The sequence below is a fragment of the Bison bison genome, unplaced genomic scaffold (genome assembly GCF_000754665.1).
Source record: "Bison bison bison isolate TAMUID 2011002044 unplaced genomic scaffold, Bison_UMD1.0 scf7180017845344, whole genome shotgun sequence".
Lineage (NCBI taxonomy): Eukaryota > Metazoa > Chordata > Mammalia > Artiodactyla > Bovidae > Bison > Bison bison.
Window position 1 is genome coordinate 2,788 of NW_011475917.1, and position 5,523 is coordinate 8,310.

Genomic DNA, 5,523 nt, shown 5'->3' on the forward strand with positions numbered 1-5,523 from the left:
GTCCCCCAACATCCCTGGAGCTTCTCCTGCCCTCTCCCTTGGTCTGAGCCTCCTCCTGCTCCCAGACCCTGGGGCATCAACACAGAGACCTTTCCTCCAGCTCTTTCCCTGCCACCCACCCAGCTGCTCTGCGAGGGTCAGCAGATCCTGAACCCCCATCTGGTCTTTTCTTCCTCCCACCTGTGTGACCTGGAGCACAGTTATCTGACCTCACCTACAAAATGGGAATAATATATCCCTTTATTGTTATGAGGATGAAATGTAATGTATGTTCATGGCTTGGGCCAGTGCCTGCCACACAGTAGGTCTGCTTAGGTGTGGTACTGTCCCCTCTACCTGGAATATGTTAGTTCCAGCTGGAAATTTCTCCCCTCCCCCAGAATCACCCCTTCCCCTAGCTGTGTGAGGGCACCTGTACAGTGCTCCCGTAGATAAGCACCTGCTTACCAAGTCATTGCCTCATGCGGGTCCTTTTGATCGCAAATATCCCTGCAGATCCCCAGGTGCTCAGTTATTACCCTGCCCACCCCCTCCCCAATCAACCAATACACAGATTCAGTGTTCTGGCTTCCCTCCATGTGAGCCCTAGGTTCCTTTCTCCCTCAGAGACCCAGGAAAAAGAGGAAAACTAAGAACACTTCAGGTTGCCGAAAAGAGAGAAGGAGAGAGAGAGAGATCTGGTGTCTCTTCTAATAAGGACACCAGTCTTATTGGATTAGGGCCCCATACTTATGACTCATTTTACCATAATTACCACTTTAAAGGCCCTATCTTCAAATACAATCACCAGGGGGGTAAAGCTTCAACATATGAATTGAGGGGTGGGGTGGGGGAAACAGTTCCATCTGTAACCCCAGGTGATTCCACCAAGAGTACTCGAGGTCATCGCTGCTCGAAAGATGAACTTTAATCACTTGATCCTCAGTACCATTTACCTTCCACCATAATTTCTCCAATTTTCTTTTTTTTCTGTCTAGCGCTCAGAATATTTTTGCTCAATAGAGCAAGGGAAAAACTGCAACAACTGCTTGCTCAAGACAAAGCCTGGGAGAGTTTTGTGGCTGAGGTCAGTTTGTCCAGGTAAAGAGCACAGTGCACCAGGAAGGTCTCCCAGATCCTCAGGCCCAGGGCTGGTTTCCTCCTGGCAGGCACACCTCCTCCTGGCAGGACGCTATGGTGTGGTGGGGCTGAGAATGTTCCTTCTCAAGAATCCAAGAAGAATGTTTCCTCCATGTCATTCACTGCCCGTGAATGGCCTCAGACTAAGAAGAGATGAAACCTGTAAGGAGGGAGCAGGTTACGTGGCCTTGGACAAGTTCCTGATCTCCTTGCCATTACTTTCTTCATCTGTTCAGTTTTATTGAGAGGACACTGAGATCATGCATGCAAAGTGCTTTGCATAATGGCTGACACAGAGTATGTGCTAAATTAGTATTAACTTTTAAAATAACCTTGTTGGGAAGAATCAGGGGCCAATGGCCTCCTTCCAGGAGACGAGAACCAAGTAGAACTTCCTTTGTGAAAAGTCAGGAAATCCTGACATCAACATTATTTTGCATTCCCAGGGATTCTGACTTGAGCCCTTTGATTAGGAACTGTATCAACCCTGCAGGATCCTGCTGGCTGATAAGATAGAGAGGCTGGAGAGGAACTGGATGGAGCTGGTGGGGTTCTGGCTCTACTCCTACCCGGCTCTGGGGCTCTGGGCTTACCTTGGAGTCTCAGATCTGTCCTGTGTTCAGTGGGAATAGAAGTTCAATCTGATGGACTATGGTGATGGCCTCAGAGTGAACTGCAGGTTTAGACGTGGAGAACCAAGTACAATCATAAGGACCAGGGAGGCCTGGACCAGGGTCAGACCCAGGGTCAGGGTGGAGCAGAGAGTCCAGGCTGGAGGACTACTAGGCAGGTTTGGGCAGCAGGGCCAGGACTAGAGTGAGGAGAGTGGGCCCCAAGGACACAAACTGAAGGGGCTGTGTCCCTAGCAGAGGTCCCCTGAGTGGGAGGGGGGACATTTCTTTCTTCCCTGATGGGATCCCCTCATGCTGGGCTGGAGGGCCCTGGGTGGAGGGTCCTGTGGTGGTCGTGTTCTCCACACCCTGCCTGGGACCTGGCTTCTCCCTCCATCGGGGACCCTCTTCTAGTCTATGTGGGGCCTCCCTGACAGTGGAAGGCCGTATGGCTCAGGGAGCCCTCCAGGGTCACAGTGAGTGGCTGTGACTGTGTATCATTTGAGGGATTCTGGGGAGCCTCACGCATCCCCAACAAGAGGAAAACACTTCTCCACCAGCTGTGCAAGTGCTGGTCTCTTCAGGCTGAGCCATTCAAATGGGTGTTTCCTAAAGTCTCTTGAATCTTTAGAGGTTCCATAAAGTTGCACATGGCCTTGGGGTGCAGTCAGGTGAAGCTGTCACAGGCAAAGTGTGAGTTAGGCTGGTGACACCTGCAAGGTCAGGGGTGCTGAGCACTGAAAGTTGTCAGAATTCCAGTTATAGTTAATGCACAGTGGGATTCAGGTTCCCATCAGCCACAGGACAGTCTGGATGGGTTTCACACTTCCATTGTTCTCAGGATGAGTTACAGCTAAGGTGGCAGGCTGGTGACCCCTAAGAGGTCAGGGAGCTGGGTGATGGGTCAGGAGTCAGTGAGATGGGCTGGAGAGCCATGGGGAACCAGGACTCAGAGCACATCTCCGGCTTCCCTGTCAGTTGGGGCAGTGGGTGGACCCAGTGACCTTCTGTGAAAGCCAAGGTTGTCAGGCTTGGGGGAGAGCAGATGCCAGGCAAAATAATCATTAAGGGTCCTTCTAGCTCTAAGTTTTGATTAAAAAAAAAAAAAATTCTACATACACTGAAGTAGCCAGTCTGCAAAATCAGAAGGCACAGTTCCCCGGACTGTCCATTGTTTGACACCAATGGTCAATTTCTGGGGTACAAAAAACCACCCTCAGGTTTGAGTTTTCCCTAGAAGGATGCTCAGAGATCACTGAAAGCTTCATGATTCCAGTTTATAACAGGACAGGATTCGGGTTCCCATCAGCCATAGGGCAGTCTGGGCGGGTTTCACTCATGAAGCTTCCATTGTCCTCAGGATGAGTTACTGTCCTGAATTCAGTGTGTGGCAGGACGCACAGCACTGCCCACCAGGGATACTCACCTTGTTTAAAAATAAATTACTGTGACCTGTCATCTCCAGCCCCTCCCCGAGGTCAGACAAGTGCCCTAGAGTCCAGCTCCTCCACAGGTCCGAACTGATGCCACGTGACACAAGGCCCCATTACGTCACTTTGTCAGACTGTCCAGTGGCCAAAGGCCCAGTCAGATGAGGACACTCATATCAGCCAGACTATTCTAGGGGCTTAGGAACCACTTCCCAGTAGCCAAGGCAAAGAACAGGTTGACTCCTCACCACATGCTGAGGCCCTTGAATGAAGGTTTTCTGCTCTAATCCCGCTTCTCTTAGTGTATCTGTGGAGTTCCTACTCTACCAACTCTTTGTAAGTGTTGGTGTTGACCTGCCTCTGAGATGTCTTTGTCGAATGCTGCTCTGAAGTCAAGAGTATCCTAAGATCCTTCATTTATTTTTTCCATGATTGAATAAGTACACAGAGCATCAACAATGTCCAAACACGGCTTCAATGTTGAAAAATTTTTTTAATTTGCAAAATTATTTCCATTTAATTTATACAATAAATTTTCCACTTAATTCATAATCTCTGTGTTTTATGCAAGGTAGACCTTGTTGAGCCTATTTTACAGACAAGCAAATTGTCTTTCTTCATCCTTTGGTGTTCATTGTTACAGGGAAGAGGCAGTTGTACTACATGAATATCTGGGCCAACCGGACAGGAATAGGTGTCTAGAAGAGTTTCCTCCGATTAAACGGGAGCTGGAGAAGAGCATGAAAAAGTTGTGAGATGCGCAGACAACGCTGACAAGGTGCACAGGGACTGCACCATCTCCAAGGTGCAGCCAGTTCCACCGGCATTGCATCTGGCTTCCCGACCATCCTTGGCCTGGTTCTGGCACCCTTTACAGCGGGCATCAGTCTGGGACTCTCAGCCACTGGATTAGGGCTGGGAGCAGCAGCTGCTGTGACAGGCGTGTCCACCAGCATCGTGGAACTCGTAAACACGTCATCAGTAGAAGCCTAACTTGATTTCCACAGCATAGCCCAGAAGATTTCCAGTGGAAAAAGTCTCTACGAAGTGAAAGATTTTAGGAAGCATATCCATGCCATCAGGATGGCCAAAAGCAATCCTCAGTTAGCAGCTGGGCGAGTCCCTGGCCAAAGCACCCAGCTGGTAAGGGCAGCTTTTGGAGCCACGGCTCTTGCAATGACCAGAGGAGCCCACACGTATGGTGGAGTCTCTGCAGGTTTGTTCCTCCTGTTCGACATATGGTCCCTGGTGAAAGATTCACAGGACTTGCAGGGTGGGGCAAAGACAGAGTCTGCTGAGAGACTGAGGGAACGGGCCCAGAAGCTGGAGATGAATCTGGAGGTGCTTACCCAGATATATGAGCGTCTGAAGTAGGCCCCAGTTTGGGCACCCCAGAGCACTGCAGGGACCAGGGACACGTGAGTGGCCAAGCCCCAGAGGCAACTTGCTAGAGGGTAAGATTGCAAAATAAAATTGATGGAGCTGAGTATTAGGAATTTGGTGTTTCTGTAGCTGAGCACAGCAGGGGAGGGGTGCATGCAGGTGATAGATGGAGAGAGAGTAGGAAGGAGCCTGAACTGGGGGGTGCGGGTGTGGGGAGAAACCACTTATTTTGGACTAAAGAAGCCACTGGGGGCAGAATAACGGGAGAGGCACGGGAACAAGTAATGAGACACCAGGAATAGAGAAGGGTTGAAAATGGAAAAAGCCCAAGAGTTAGGACTGCTGGGGTCCAGAAGAAGTAGTAAGGGCTCCTCTATTGCCCTCCCCAGGGTGTGATGCCCCAACAGGAAAGGTTTCTTCCTGGTGATGGTCTCTAGCCCTCCTTCTCCAGCATCAACTCACCTTTGATCCCAGCAGGTTTATCTTAATTAGGCAGTGACTACTCTTTTTTGGTTTTTTATTAAAGCAAAGTTGATTTGCAATATTCTGTTAGTTTCAGGTATACAGCAAAGTGATTCAGTTATACATGTATTTTTTAAAAAATCTATATTCTTTTTAATTTTTTCCCATCACAGGTTAAAAATTTTGAATTCTATCCCCTGTGTATATAGTAGGTCCTTGTTGTTTATTTTGTGTATACTAGTATGCATCAGTTAATCCCATACTAATTTATCCCTCCCCACTTTGGTAACAATAAGGTTGTTTTCTGTAAGTATTTCTGTTTTGTAAGTAAGTTCACTTGAACTCTTTTTTTTTTTTTCTTTTGGCCATGCTAAGCCATTGGTGAGCTCTCAGTTTTCCCAACCAGGGATAAACCTGGGCTACAGTTGTGAAAACACTGAATCCTAACCAAAAGACCGCCAGGGAATTCCCTTAGTATTTTTAACTTTCCACTAATAAGTGATTTCATGTATTTGTCT

General features: G+C 48.5%; 1 pseudogene; it reads left to right on the forward strand.

The window, feature by feature from the left end:
* The first annotated feature begins 977 nt into the window (after nt 1-977).
* On the forward strand, nt 978-4,534 carry LOC104984155 (annotated as a pseudogene).
* Nucleotides 4,535-5,523: the final 989 nt, after the last annotated feature.